Genomic DNA, 16,554 nt, shown 5'->3' with positions numbered 1-16,554 from the left:
GCCACAGAAATACACGGGGAGGGAAGGACCAAGGACAGATCCAAATAAGATGGCCTTAAAAGATAAGTGGTCACTTTCTGGTAAAGGATCAATAGAGAGCAGGGAAAGAAAAGGCATAGGGTTTAGAAAGCTTAAGGGGTGTTTGGAAAAAAATAGTGCAAGCAGCAGGTATCAGAAAAACAAAGCAAATGTCTTTCTAATTCCTGGCTCAATCCTCCTGCACAGGGGAATGCCTGGCCTGTGGAGGGAGGTGGGTAAGCCAAAGGAATACACGAAAATAAATAGGAAATTATCAAAGGGTTTTGCATGTTCAGCCAACGAGTTTGGGCATTGCTCTATAAATACAAAAGATTCTCAAACAGAAGAATTTGTCTTCATCTATGAAACACAAATGAGGCTGTTGGTATCTACTTCCAGGCAGCTGTTAAAATCTGAAAATGATAAACTGTCAAAAAATGCGGTCTTACTGCCTCTGAAAAGAATTTGTGGAAGGCTGGATGACAAACAGTTGTGTGCCAATTGTACCTAAAAGTCGAATAGAATCTGTCACCTTTCAGAACCTGGTTCACCGGTCTCCTTAAGATCACAAAGTAACCCCATGATGTTGCACTGGGATAACTCTAACAGAATCTGGCAAGCCTTTGTAGAACTGTGTTTTTAATCCCTTCCTCATCTTCAGGGAACTGCATGGTTACTCTTCAGAGAAGAGTTCTTTCAGTAACTCCCCAAGCAAGGGCAACTTGCTCAGATAGTTAAGAGACACGGTAGCTCCATACAGCAAACAATGACAGAGCAGTCATTTAAACAGCTGCTCTCTAACTCAGGTTTGTCCCTCCTGTTAACACAACTTGTGGCAAAGACTCTCTTTGAATCAGCAGCAACTGTGTCTGAAGCCATCTGCACATGCCTGATCCTTGACTCAATTTCAGGCATTTCACTCCCGGTGTTTTTGTTTTGTTTTGTTTTGTGTTTTGTTTTTTGTTTTGTTTTGTTTTGTTTTGAGAGACAGGACAGGGACTAGGCTCTTTCATAGTTAACATTTAAAGTTCATCTTCAATAAGTGTTTTCAATTCCAGCTGTACTGAGTTCAGTCTTTTAAGAAACAAAATGAGCACATTGTTTTGCAAACATGTTGAGTCACCAACAAAGCAACAAAACTGACTGCAGGACATTAGCAAGTCCCTGCACTCTAAGCTCACTTCTAAAGAGGGAACATGGTGAGGATGCTGTTCCTCTTCACAGGCTATGGCTTTCTAATTCTTCCATTGAGAAAATGTGAGTGGCGAGGGAAAATGTTGTAGCCTCATTTTTAACCTCAACGCTAGCTAACTACTTCCAACTTTCAGTATGCTGAAACGCAAAAGCTTTCCTTCAGGAGATATTCTAAGAGTGATAACTGGAAGAAACAGGTTTTTGTATCATAGTGAGAAGCTAGGGAAATCTGTCAATCAAGAACAGAATACTGCTCAACTCCATGAAGCAGAAAAACTGGGAGAAGTGAAGAGACGTGGGAAACCTGTGCATCAAATCTTGCACTCTCTTGACCCTTGGAGGAATCAGAGCAGTTAGCACTCCCTCTCCTCCTCCCCCCACCCCCAACCCTCGCCACCCTTTTCCCACCATAGATGGCTCTGGCCTTTACAGAGGGCAGACAAAAGGAAGCATAACCTGCCCCGCCCCCAATAGAATATTGCAGTCTCCCCTTCATGATATCACTCCCTTCCTTTTGATGACACCTCCCCCTGGGGGGCAAATGCTAGCCTTGGGAACAGAGTGAAGCAGCATGCCCTAGCCTCCAAGTCACTGAAACTCACACCCTCTTTTGATTAACAACCAAGCACTCCTTTGGTACAGATGGCTCCTGCACTTGAAGAAAACAGGAGCCAATATCCTTAAAATGATAAAAAAAAACCCACTCTTAGACTATGGAAAAGAGACAAATAAGTGTTCCCAGACAGCTATGACCAGTTGGTAAAAACACACCAGCATCTGATAGCACAAGTTACTTTTCCCAGGTCAGGAAGGTCCCTTTCCAGCTGCACGGTTACATCCCGCTGTCTGAACAAACGTTATCAGGCTCGAAGGACAACGTTTCCTTTATCTTCTCATATATCAAGACTTAAAAAGCCATTGGTTTTTTTTTTCCTTTATAACCCCCTTCACTTATACCTGGGGGTTCACTTTCCTTCCTGTTCCATCAAGAAAGTTGGTGGCCCAAGCTTGAAATTAAATAAAGACCTTCATTTGATTACATCGGGTTGTGTTTCCTGGTGGTCTCTTTGGGGTCTTTACAATCTGGACACAACAGAAACAACTACGGAGCTTTTGGGTCTGCCCTTCAATGGTAAAATTTTGGATACCTCAACTTCTCCCTCAACATTGGGCATGAAGTGTTAGTGTTATCATGCAGAAGTTTTGCAAAAGCAGAGAGCTAAGCAGTTAGGTTTTTTCTCACTCTGTGAAGGCTAAACCATATTTATTTATTTACTTATTTAGCCAACACCCTGCTTTGAAGTATACATTAGCTAGATTCCCACAACCATGACCAGGATGTCAAGAGCATCTTGAAATGTGTAAACACTCTTTTTTGCCCACAGATTCAGAAATTTCAATCTGTATTTGGCTCCACTGCACTGGGCCTGAGGCAAGACTCAGTATCCTAAAGGTGAGAGTATAGAGGAGGAGTCTGTGCATCATGGATGGGAGGAAGACAAGAAAGAGGAGACAGACAGAAAGGATGGGATAGAGGACAAAGTGGATGCTCCAAAGCATGCCCCAGTACCCTGTCCTTCAGTAAAGTCCTATCTCCAAACATTGCTATCACTTCCCAATAACCCCATCAAATATAACTCTATCAGTACTCTATCAGTAGGTCCTTTCATCAAGTCAGACCCTCATGAACCACGCTGTTTGCCAAGGCCCATTAGCTGGTACCAAACCCTCTAGTGCATGAGCCTCTAGGGAGCATTGCAAATTCAAATCTTTAGAAAATTAGGTTAATTGAAGGCCACATTCTGTGCTCCAGAAGTTCCCTAACAGATTGAACCAAGGACTCTAGCTCCACCAACATGCTTGCCAGTTTTCTTCTTGCTTTTCCAAGCCCTCACTTCTGCGAGCACATCCTTACTAAACAAATGACCAGGAATTCATGCCTAAGGCTGTTACTGGGGATAGGACCAAAGGAGGAAGATCTGGGGACGCTTAGTGGCATGAGACATTTTTCTCACCTAATCATTACAACAGTTCTTTCAGACCAGTTTCTTAATCTTCAGGTTTAGTCCTGAATCTCCCAAAGCCACACAGGGAACAAAGGTTAAACTAGGTCCAGGGCCTGTCTTTGTGATCTCTGTGCCCTTGGGAGCCAGTAAAGATGGAGGCCAGCATCCCATCTGTCGTACGGAGGTGCCAGTCCTTCCTGTTTAAACCATTATTTCTGCGTCTTGGGTGAAGTTACTGTATTCCTAAGTACCATGCCAACATGACGTTAACCCCCGCTTCCTCGGCAGCTCTTCAACTCTGATCATTTCATGTCATACACTGCTATTCTCTAGTGTCACTAACTAAATCAAGTTCCAACTTTTCACTCTGCCCCTCAACCCAGCCAGTGTGGTTCAACTCGGTCTCAGTAATGTCTGTCACTCTTCTTGCCTCTTGAGTCAGTTCCAACATCCCTCAGCAAACTGCTTGTGAATACTTTTCCACATTTTTGAAAAGTATTCTAATCTTTCTTTTTATCTATATTAAATCCAACTGTCGAGTAAGTGTGTCCCTGATCCAATAGAGACACCCTCCTATATGAATCTCAGGAACCTCTCTGGACAACTTCACTGCACAAATAATTCAAAGCATCTTAGAGAAACCATCACTTCCTGTGAGGGAACAGATGTCACAGATGTCATTGTAAGAGCCTAAGGAGTGAGCATCATGGAGAAAGAGTAGACGCTGCTGTGTGCCTAACAGATCCAAGAAGAAAATTCATTCTGAACTTCCAGACAGATGAATTCTAAAGATGAAATGTGCCAACATGTATGCATTACTTACTTTTTTTCATTTCTGTGCTAAAATATCTGACAAGAAGCAATTGTAGGAAGAATTTTTGGCTTGGTGTGAGAGTATGCTGAAAAAATGGTTGCATGCTAGCCTTGGAATCCCCAGGTATCTGTGAGTTTGAGCTTGCAGTTTGAGGTGCTGCACACCGTAGCCTGGGCACAAATGCCTTAGTTTACATCCACTGATAGTTCTCCTTAAGTTACTTGCCTGCACCATATGGCATGGGTCATGACAAATACGAACAAAAGACATTTGATGAACTAGAGAAGAACTATGGACTGAATATGGTTCACATGTTGGTTATAATGAGCACTTTAATTTTGGACTGCCCGAACTCCATAGCTATGTAAAATAAATGTTGCCTAAGCTATGCATTCTATAGAACTGATCATGATGGTACAAACAGGCTGACAGTTTGACAGACAAGGCCATGAACACCAACCTTACCATCCTACAGAATAGGGTAAACCCTAAACTGGGAATAAACTTACCTAATTGGACAGAAAGCAACACCAAACTTCTCTATCCATCTGCCTTTCTGTCCACCACACCCCTATCTATGGCAGGAGAATTAAAAATGCTCCCTCTAACCGCATAGATGATATCCTTTAATATGACAGCATTTTAGGACGTACAATAATAACTCAGATTTGAAATGCAACATGGTTGATTTAAATTATGTAGACAATCTTTTTGCAAAATGGATTCAATAAAAATAATTCTCCAAAACAAAAACTAGAATGATTTTGCTATCAGTTTTTCTTTTGCTATATTCTCATTTTAAGTGACTTTAGAATGAGTAATTACCAGGGCTGGGAGATGGCTCAGTGAGTAAGCATGAGATTACAAGGTCAACATCCTGAGTCCACACTAAATACAGTTTTCAAAGGTTAGCCCGGTGGTTAGGTGGTTATGCTTGCTTATCATCCAGTGCTGGAAAACAGAGACAGGTGGAGGTCAGTCCCTGGCCAGCCAGTCTAGCCTGATTGGCAAGTTCCAGGCCATTGAAAAATCTTATATCAAAAACAGAAGAAAAAGCAGTGGATAGCACCTTAGGATAACATTAAAGACTGTGCTCTGGCATGTGCACACACATGCAAACATTCCCCAAGTAGTAAGCACATACACACACACACACACACACACACACACACACACACAAAGAGATGGGGGGTGAACATTTAACAGTGAAGACTATCTCACTAAAACTTCTACACTTTTGTTCCTTTTTAAGTTAGAATATGACATACTAGGTTTCTTTATGGCATTGTTCATACACGTGTGTCATAGTACTCTGCTCTCATTTGTCTCCATTCTCTTCCCACGCCCTTGCTGAACCCCACCCCAGTGTTTTCCTGCTAATTTCATGTCACATGTATTCCTTCAGCTTCTCCTGCCTGCCTTTAAGTCTCTTACTCTATTCTCAGGGTCCCTTTCTATTTCCATCACACATACACACGCACACGCGCACACACACACACACACACACACACACACACACACACACACCCCTCTTGTATGCTCAGGTCCTACAAACGAGATGAAACATGAAAGACCTGCCTTTTTGACTCTGGCATGTCACTTTATTTCTATCCATTTTCCTGAAATTTCAGGATTTCCCTTTCTTCCCAGCTGAGGATGAGTTCTAATGTGTAAATGCACCCACCACATTTTCTTTGTCTGGTTGAACACATCCCAGACACACCTGCACATCTGGGTTTGCTGCTATCATATGTGAGAAGAGGAATTGGCCTAGATGACATTAACAGACAAATGAGGAAGGAAAAGAAAACTTCCTTGTTAACTAAAATATTTGTTCATTATTTGGACAGCTACAGTGGCCTTCAGCATGTCATTCTAAAGACATTTTGGCTTCTGCCTAATACAGAAGAAAATGGGTGAGGGAGTCTTTCCTGACTTATGATTTTTTTCTTTTTCACATCCCAGAAAACATGACTTTGGAAGTTTAATAAATTGAAATTTAATAACAACAGTTTAGAAAATTCTCACTTAACCAGACAATTAGGCATTGGGTTTCATACACTTGTATTTGCCTAAGTGGGTCAAAGCCTTCCAGTTCTCCCAGCCCTTCATCATCTGCTCTCAGCAGTGTATCTAAGCCTCTTTTCTCTAAATTGGTCCACTCCTGCCTTTCTGCACAGCAATTTCCAGCGGGAAATTCCGGGGAATTCAGCATCAGGTGGCAACGTTGCAAAGGCATACCCTTGTCAAATAACCCCACAGCTGCTTCTCTTCCCATTTAACGGCAAATTATTAATGTAAGAAAATTATGCTAGCAAATGTAATTGCTGTCAGATTCTATTAGCTTTAGCTTGTTTGCACTGCGATTTCAACAATGAAATATTAACGACTATTTGGGTTAATTAATTTTATATCTCCAAAGAGTGATTGCTAAAATTCAACAGACTATCTAGCTTGCAACTAGATCTCATGGGTGAGTCAAAGAAGGGAGGAGCCCTATTGGAGAAAAGGAAGTAGTTTTCCTTGGGTTCCCAATGCCTTTTTCTTAGGCTGAAAAGCCTGTGCCATTTACAGACATGAGGTTGCAAATTATTTCATTAGTTCTCATCAGCAGTTTTACAGCTCCCATCTTTTTCATAATCTTAGTGTTCTTTCTCAGAAGCTAATAGCAACCAAAGATCACCTCAGAAGAGCCCCGACTCTGCCTTGCTAATCTAGTCCTGTTTTCAGAAATTCCCAAAGGAGACACTCACACACCCACAAGCAAAACTAGTGGCCCTTGTCACCAGATTAAGAGAATTTCCAGGTGTGGGCTTTTCTCCTTACCCACCAAGCCCAAACTAAAGTGTGTCACCCATGTGTCATCCACTGAAGTACATATAAATCTCTAAGCTAGAACCGATGTTTGATCCTTTTCATCTTCATAGTACCCCAATTTCATTGGGAGAACAACAATTGCTTAGCCTCTAGAAAGAAGTTTCAGAACAGCTGGCCAAACCAACAATGGAAATACCTAATTCCTCACTTTGCCTTTCTCTCTGTCAATAATATATGACAGAGATATGTGATGTAGCCTGATCTAAAATATACATAGGAAATTTATCTAAGGAAGGATCATAGCTGCTTAGAAGCTTCCCTCTCTCACTGATGGCTAGACCTCCATCTTCCATTCACAGGTCAATAAATAAGAGAATGAAAATGAAGTTGCTAAGAATGAAAAGACAAAAGGATGGGGGAGGGGCCTGGATCCCTGAATGCACAATTGAAGGGGTAAGCCGACACTAATAACTATATATCCTTGAGGTATTGGTTGTGTGTATATAAAATAAACTTAATAAACTTTAATAAACTATTGAAGTGAGGTATTGATATAATTCTATAAAACTAGAACTCTGTAGGCAGCCGTTTGGATACGATCGTCAGCGGCAGCTTAGACGATCGTATCCAAGATGGCGCTGGTTCCTGATACACTGTAGCAACAGACTATTCTGCGCATGCGCCCCTCCCGAGTGGGTGTATACTGCACATGCGCCCTCCCGAGTGGGTATATACTGCGCATGCGTCCCTCCTGAGCAGGTGTATGCTAATGAGGGTTTGACAGGGAACCAATCCTGGAGGACTTGGTGGATCAGGCTCGGGTATATAAGGGGCTGTCTCCAGACAGTCGGGGCCACTCCACGGAAGCAAGCAGACCTGCAGCACCTAGGAAGGAAGAAGCAGAAGCAGAAGCAGAAGCAGAAGCAGGAGAAGAAGCAGAAGAGGAAGCAGAAGAAGAAGCAGAAGAACAAGAGCCATGCCATCAAGGAGAGCTGTGACACTTAAGAACCTAGGAGAGCTGTAACACCTGGGTACCTAGGAGAGCTGTAACAAAAGAATATTCCTGAGTAAACCATCGAGAGAAGAAGTCCAGGTGTTCGGTCGTTATTGCTACAGATAAGGAAGAAGAAGCGCCGCACAGAACTCCTTTTCTCAGGAAAACCATAGAAACTTTTTTTTTTTGCTGTTGGTTTATTGGGTTTTCTGGTTGTTGTTGTTGTTGTTGTTGTTGTTGTTGTTGTTGTTGTTGTCGTGGTCGTCGTCTTGTGGTCCTCATCATTATCATCATCATTATTGTTCTTACTTTGAGACAGAGTCTCTCTATGTAGCCTTAGCTAGCCTGAAACTCACCATGTAAACCAGGCAGGCCTCAAACTCAGAGATCTGCCATCCTCTGTCTCCTGAGTGTTGGGATTAAATGTTATCACACCTAATGCCTAGTTTGGTTTGGTTTGGTTTTGTCTATGAAACTATTTTTCTGTTCACTCTGCTGTGAATGGAAGGAAGAAAGATGTCATCTAAATTTTCAGTACAATAAAAAAAAAAATAAACAAGGTAGAATTCTAGCAGTTTGGTAAGTTCAGTGAAATGTTCAATTTCCAGAGTGGTAATTGCATTCAGTTGAATGGACTGAGGTCACAATATTAATTTTCTTTTGATATCAGAGAAGAATTGACCATAGAAGCAAATTTACTATCAGCCTAAGGATTAGTAAATTCTGTTTTATCCACTTCAAGCAGGCAAGTCAAGAATAATTTGAAACTCATAAAAAAACATTGTGTACATGTTAAGGCTAACAGTTCAAGATAATTATAAGTACTGTGATTCTTTCACTCACAGGTGAGTGAAACTTTCTAGCTGGCACAAAGGAATATAGATTCCAGATATGAATGTGTAGTTATTGAACTGATCTGTGCATTCCTCTCGATCCCCACTTCTTAAGATATCAAAAGGAGTTTGCTTCTTTGTAGGCAAATAGCATGGAATGTTTACCTCTTGTCACAAAGCAACTTACCTCATACTCTTGATCACAACAGGGTCAGGAAAAATAACAATCTCTTAAGTTAAAACTCCCTGAAAATGCACTTACAGAGATGTCCAAATGCTGCTATCCTATGTTTGTTCTGTATCATGATCACTTGACATCAAGACCAGTCACCACAAGTTCACCATTTGTCAACTTAACATCCAAACACATTACTTTTAAACCATAATATTCAACTCCATGCTGTCATACACACATGACTATCTCATAATGCAAAATACATACATTCAATCCAAGCTCTCAAGTCCCATAGTGTTAAAGAGTCTCAACATTGACCAAAAGTCCACTGTGTCTTCTGAGACTCAAGGAACTCTTACAACTACAAAGTCTTATTTAAAAAAACCCAAATTACAGATTCCCAATATAAAATAAAAGAAACAAATGCTCCCACTCCAAAAGGTAAGAATAAGGGCATAGTAAGAAAAAAAAAAAAAAACATCAGGCCAAAAGAAAACCGAACCATACAGGGCAAACACCATGTTTGGTGTCTGGGATTCAGTACGACATCATCTGAACTCCAATAACCTGACAACTTTACCACCACCCCCAATTATGATACAGGCAACACATGTGACCTCTTCCTTTGGCCAGCTCTATTCCATGCCCATGGTCCCAGGATCCCCACCATCTTGGGGTTACCATCAAAATAAGCTCCTTATCATTAACACATACACACAAATTAGCTACATAAAGTCAGGAAGACAATGCAGAGTTTGAAGGAGTTCAGCAAAGAGAAACATCAAAGAAAACCCAGCCTAAAATATCAGAAATGCAAAACACAATAAAGTAAATAAGAAGCTGTTTGGAAAGTCTCACCAACACGATGAATGAAAGAGAAACCAGAACATCTGGGCTTGAAGACAAAGGGGAGGAATCTGGACAATCTGAGAAGGACAAAGATAAGATAAGTTAGTTGTTTCTGTGAGTTTTCTTGTGTCTTTGAACCCTCTGGCTCCTACCATCCTTCTTCCCCTCTTCCACAGGATTCCCTGAGCTCCGCCTAATGCTTGGTTGTGGGTCTCTGCATCTGCATCTGTTTCCATCAGTTGCTGGGTGAAGCCTCTCTAAAGGCAACTAGGCTAGGCTCTAATCTATGAGTCTAGCAGAATATCACTAGGAATTATCTCATACATATTTTTTGGTTTTGGTTTTAGCTTTTTGCCAGTCATTTTTTGGTTCTATCCTAGGTCTCTGAGCTAGAATGAACATTATCTTTTTACATAACAGTGTTTAAACAACATTTTAGTAAAAGTCTTCTACTTAAAGGCACCGTGAAACTAAGTACCCTATGGAAACTATTTTTGAGGAAGGCCTTGCTTATAGAAGTCATGTTCCTAGAGTGTACTGTTTAGCCTAGGCTAGTCTCAAACTTAGGATCCTCCTGCTTCAGCCCCCAAGAAAATGGGATTACAGGTGTGCCATCATATCTGCACAGATTTGAATTTGTTTCCACCAATTCTAATCTCTAGACACATTTCAGTGAAGATTTTCTATGCTCATTTAAAATTTATTACAAGTTGTCTTTGAAAATGTTTTTCAATTTATTTATGAACAAAAAAATGACAAATGAAACTCCAGAGTAGATTTTTATATAGATATGCTAATTTAGTGTAAATTGTTTCCATTTGTTATATTTCTCTGTTTTCCTGAGATAAGACTTAGTATTAAACAACATGCTTTTACCATTAAATCTATGAAATAGTCTGTCTTTGTAGAAACAGTATGCTGTTGGGATATCAGTTCTGAGAACTGAATGACTTTTTCAATGTAAAAGTTTAATTTTGAATTACAAGGTTGATATTTTACTCAAACAATTAAAACTTATAGACAATGTAAATAAGCATTAAACATTCAAAATTTAGTATTTTATGATATTATAAAAAATTATTCATGCACAGAAATTAGTTAAGTCTTAAAATTATTCTGCTTCAACTTCTCAGAAGAAGGACTGTTCATTTTATGTATCTGGTGCCCTCGGCAGAGAAATCTCTTTGACATTCAAAAATCTGTTTTAAAACATTCATTTTTCTTCTATGGGTGTAACTTGGCTTGATTTTCAAAGAAGTTTAAATTTAAATAAAAATGATTAGAGATTAACATTCAACAATGCCTGAAGGTTACAACTGGGACCCATATTTGTCATGTCTTTGAACTTTTTCCTTAAACAAACCATGTTTGTAATATAGCAAAAACCATGAGGAAAACACAAATTAAAAACCCGCAAAAATTTTGGAAAGAAAACATAAGTACATACATAAACACTGGGAGAAATGAATTAAGACTCTTTAAGTCCTTAAAATGGCATGCATGTCTAAATAGCCAGTGAAACTTTTTAAATAGTGTCTATCTACGATGTGCCAGGCATTAAACAAAGGATTCTTATATATCATGTCATTAATTGTATTTTTTTTCTTTCAGAAGAAATAAAGAATAGTTTATTCTACACCAAATATGGCCCAGGAACATGATTTCTGGGTCACCAGGTATCTTATACCACGCAAGTACTTATACAAAGTTTAACAGTCATAGAACAAGACTCGGCCATAAGTTAATGCATTTTTCCAAAAGCATTGGTGGGGAAGGGCTGCTCAGCAGGTCGCATCAAGCTGGGAAGAAACTGCTGGAAGTTGCAGATGTTGTGATATTCTCAACTTTGAGTTTGGTAAAAGGAAGTGTTTACCTGATAATTACCTGGTAATCAAAGGGGTGTGGTTTCAAATCTAGAGGTGACTAGTAGGTGGGAATTAAGAGGACTAAATATAGCACGAGATAAAGTCAGCTGTCAGTCTGCAACAGCACAAATATCCACAATCAGGAAGCCTTAATCTAATCTCAGGCTTCAGAATCTTTAATAGGAGTGACTTTCCCAGGGAGTCTTGGGTCACAGTTGCCCTGATGGACAGCATTCGTCCTTTCTTTTTTTGTAGCCAAAGGTCAAACGTTATTTTTTCTCACAGCATTAGGAAGACTCATTGCTTGGGTATGATAAAGATGAAACTGACATGAATTGGCAGGAAAGCAGTCTTTAGGGGAGAGAAGTAGTTGTTAAATCCGTTAAGGAAGACATTTGTAGATCATACTAACATTATTAGGTACCTACATCTGGTCTGGAGTTTTCTCCTTTCTTGAGCCATCAGCATGGGCGCAGTGCTTGACGGACATGTTAAAGGAGTATTACACCTGAAGTTAGAACAGTCAAGAGCATAGTATAATCTAAGGAAGTAAAGGTAACGGAAGAGGAAAACAGACATTGTCAACCAATGAAGAATTCTCTTTATCGATACGCTTTAACTAGACTGACTACATATTTTTCCTGTGTATTTCATTTTTTTACATTCTATTAAATAGTTCATTTGATATCTGTAATATTTCAAACTATTTGCTTTTAAGGTTTTTGGGTTTTCCTCCGTCCAGCTTGACCTCCCAGCCGTAACTTCATGAGGAGTAACCAGTTCTAATTTTAGGAAAGATTGGTCTTTAATGCCAATTTATTGTCATTCTTTTCGTAACAATTTTTTATTTGTCCTGTTATTCCTTCAGTTAGGGAAGTAAGTAGAAAGTAACATTATGGCTGAAATCAAATAACAATATAGTATCATTGCTTTGCCACACAGTTATCTTCTTCTAATATAGTAAGTATAAGTGCCATGGATAATCAAGAGGCCAGGCTTTTGCAAAATGTTAATTTTATTTCAGAAAGAGAAAGAAAAATGAGGCTCAAATAGAAATCTTTTTATAATATTTCCCAATGACTTCTCATTTGGGAAAATATGAAAGTTGTTTAGTAGTTTTCTAATCACTAGTAGTTGTACTATTAAACAAGTACTAAGCTAGAAGCCTTAACCAGGGAATATGGGCTTAAGATGCTTTTCAACTTTAGTTTTTCGGCATACTTTTTTTTTTCTTTTTCTTTTCCTTTCTTTTTCTCTTCTGGATATTTTCTTTATTTATATTTCAAATGTTATCCCCTTTCCTAGTTTCCCTCCCTCCCAGAAACACCTATCACATCCTCCCTCCCCCTGCTTCTATGAGGGTGTACCTCCACCCACCCACACACTCTCATCTCCCTGCCCTTGATTCCCCTACACTGGGGCATCTAGCAAGCTGTCATAGGACCAAGGACCATTCCTTCCATTGGTGCATGACAAGGCCATCCTCTGCTACATATGCAGCTGGAGCCATGTATGCTCCTTGGTTGATAGCTTAGTCCCTGGGAATTCTAGGAGGTGGGGGTCTGGTTGGTTGATATTGTTGTTGTTCCTATGGGGTTGCAAATCCCTTCAACTCCTTCAGTCCTTTCTCTAACCTCTCTATTGGGGACCCCAAGCTCAGTTGGCTGTAAATATCACCCTCTGTATTTGTAAGGCTCTGGCAGAGCCTCTCAGGGGACAGCTATATCAGGCTCCTTTCAGCACTGGCTGGTCTTGCAAAGGACCGAGGTTCAATTCCCAGCACCTACATGACAGCTCACAGCCATATTACTGCCTTTTTTTCAATAACCCTGACCCAAAGACCAATCAGTCAATTAAGGTGGAGACTTTATTCAGATTATTGAACTAGTCAGTGTTGTTAAAAAGGAATAACTCAAGAAAAAGTATAGGGGACTTATGTTTGGGAATGAGTCCTTCTTGAGATGTATGAGAGTTTAAGGGATAGATTTGATGATATTTCATCTGAATAATGTGCTTGGCCACAGTGGTCATCTACATCAGCCTCAGTAAACAAAGGAAAGGAGTTTTTGTTGTTGTTGTTGATGATGATAATGATGATGATGATGATGATGATGTCATTCTTAACAGTTGCTTTTTTTCTCTAGAACAGTAAGACCCACATCAAGTTCATTCAACATCATCATGCCTGCCAGATTTGTCTCTTATGAGCATTCTTTACCCTGCTCCATTCCAGAAAATATCTAAATTAGTAGTAGATCATATTTTCCTGATAGCCCCCTACTCAGTCAGCTCTGTCTGGGTAGTAAATACAAGTAACCCTTGTCATACAATCAGATTTGTCATGCCCCATCGTGCTGTCAAATACATCCCTCATTTAATCTTCACAAAACCTTCTGTAGGAGGTATTATTTCAATTCCATTTTATAGAAGCTTTCTGCTTTTTGATTTAAAAAGGAAGGGAGGAGAGGGGAGATATTTAGGGATACCTGGCTGGATAAGGACAGGACTATTGACCAACTATCTTTAGCTCCAAAGACAGGTCTCCTAAGCTCTATGTAGTCTGTCGTTTCCATGTCTCTTTATCATGTTTTGATGAATCAATTCTCTTAGCTCTATTTCTTTTCTATGTACACTCAGTACAAGTATGTCTAGAATGTTGGGAAGGCGCCCCTATGTTAGCAGCTTCAAGATCTGAGAATGACTTCAGTTTGAAAACATTGCTCTTTATGTCTTTAAACAAGCAAGAATTTGCTATATGATACATTTGCTCAGTTACTAAATTCAGAGAGTAGTGTGTGATGAAACTCCAAAAAACACTCTGTAATTCGTGCCAAGGCATCTTGGGCTGGGACTGAGTTTGCAGACAACTTAAGATATTTATGAACATTATTTGTCGGAAAACACTGCCCTCAGCAAAGTATAAAATGTTATCAGTGTTCCCAATTCTAGTCATGTTTCTTGGAAGGACGGTCTCCATCAGAGCTGAAATGCTATACTTGACATAGTGCAGGCTCATAGCAGCTTTGAGTCTGAGGAGAACTAGGGACAATTATCTCTAAGATTTTCTTCTGATCCTGTTCAAAAGAAAAGAGTGCCCTATAAGCAAGGAGGAAAACATATCACACACACACACACACACACATACACGTACACACATACACACACATATACACACATACACACACCCATACACACACACATACACGTACACACACATACATACACATACACACATACACACACAGACATACACACATACACACACATACACACACACATACACATACACACACATACACACACATACACACACACATACACGTACACATACATGTACACACACATACACACACATACACACATACACACACATACACACACACATACACACACATACACACACATACACACATACACACATACACACACATACACATACACACACATACACACACACATACCATACATACTCCATACGCATACCACACAACACACATACCACAACACATACACACAAACACGCCAAACATACCACACACCATACACATACCACACAACACACACACATACACCATCACATACCATGCAACACACATACCACAGCACACACACTCAAACACACCAAACATACCACACACCATACACATACCACACAACACACATACCACAACACACATACTACTCACCCCAGAAAGCCACCAAGTCAAAGTAACAACTTGTGATGATGGGAGGCCTATGGCTGGAGCTCCTGATGGCCAGGGTATGGCATGTATCATTGTCAACCTGAATGGTTTTCATAAAACGAAGAGAATGAAAGGTCATGACACAAATGTAACTATGCCAGGGGCTTTCAGTGGTACCTTGAACTCATTTTCTCCTATTTTCCACATACAACTCTGGTCTCTTCTATGGATGTCTCTTGGACCCACTGCTCCTCTCCAGGCCTACCACTCTCATCATAATTTAGATCACAGTCTCTTTCACCTATAATGAGACAATGACAGTTGAAAGGGTGACCCAGGCTGTGTCCAATCTGGCTTTGAAGTTTGGAGAAGTAGATGCAGATCCAGGTGCCATGTCTCATCCCTTGGAGTACCATTGTTGTTTGGAGGGGCTGATGAGAAAGGAATCCAGCTGTTTCACATGGACCCATCTGGGACCTTTTGTACAGTGTGATGATGCTCAAGCAATTGGCTCTGCTTCAGAGGGTGCCCAGGGCTCCTTGCAAGAAGTCTATCACTCTGAAGGAGGCCATCAAGTCTTCATTCACCATCCTCAAGCAAGCCGTGGAGAAGCTGAGCATAACTAACCTCAAGCTAACCATGGTGCAGCCTGGTCAGAGCTTCCACATGTTCACAAAGGAAGAACTGGAGGAGGTGATCAAGGACACTTAAGGAGAAGCCATCCTCTGACTTCTGTGAGACAATTTCAGTTCCAATTGCCCTTAGACTTTATTTCCAGCTCTTATGTCATGGAAAATATGTAGTGTGTGTGTTTATGACATCTGTACATAGCACTAATTCTGAAATAAAAAGACAAGAAATTTTTTAAAAAAATGACTTCTATAGTCCCCTCACTCTCCCACCCACTCACGTGCCTGCCACGCTGATCTCCTTTTAGATTAATGAATATGCCCTGCTGTCTGTCACCTCTGGAAGAACACAAGGGCACCCCTAAAGTAAACACTTCATTCCACTTTCCCACTCATATATTTTGGTTTTCTGTTGTAACTTTCTCACAATTGAGAAAACTTCCCCAAATCCCTAATCCAAAATTGAATGTTTTTCCTGTGTGTTTCCATGGTAACCCACACCTCCTATGGCACCACATGCAATATGACTGACTATTCATTCTCCCTCTGTTAGGTTGTGTTCTGTAAAATTCCAGGCTTATCTGAGCTGTAGACATCTATCTACTTTCTGTGACAGACAAGGTCCTAAATAGGTATCTATTGCACAAATACCCTAAAATGTATTTGTGTATCTTTCC

General features: G+C 40.2%; 1 pseudogene; it reads left to right on the top strand.

Annotated features, from left to right (window-relative positions):
• The first annotated feature begins 1,214 nt into the window (after positions 1 to 1,214).
• LOC116101449 lies at positions 1,215 to 15,959 on the top strand (annotated as a pseudogene).
• Positions 15,960 to 16,554: the final 595 nt, after the last annotated feature.

This window comes from Mastomys coucha, unplaced genomic scaffold (genome assembly GCF_008632895.1).
Source record: "Mastomys coucha isolate ucsf_1 unplaced genomic scaffold, UCSF_Mcou_1 pScaffold21, whole genome shotgun sequence".
NCBI classification, from domain to species: domain Eukaryota; kingdom Metazoa; phylum Chordata; class Mammalia; order Rodentia; family Muridae; genus Mastomys; species Mastomys coucha.
Note: the sequence above shows the minus strand (reverse complement) of the source record. Positions and strands in the feature narration are given on the sequence as shown.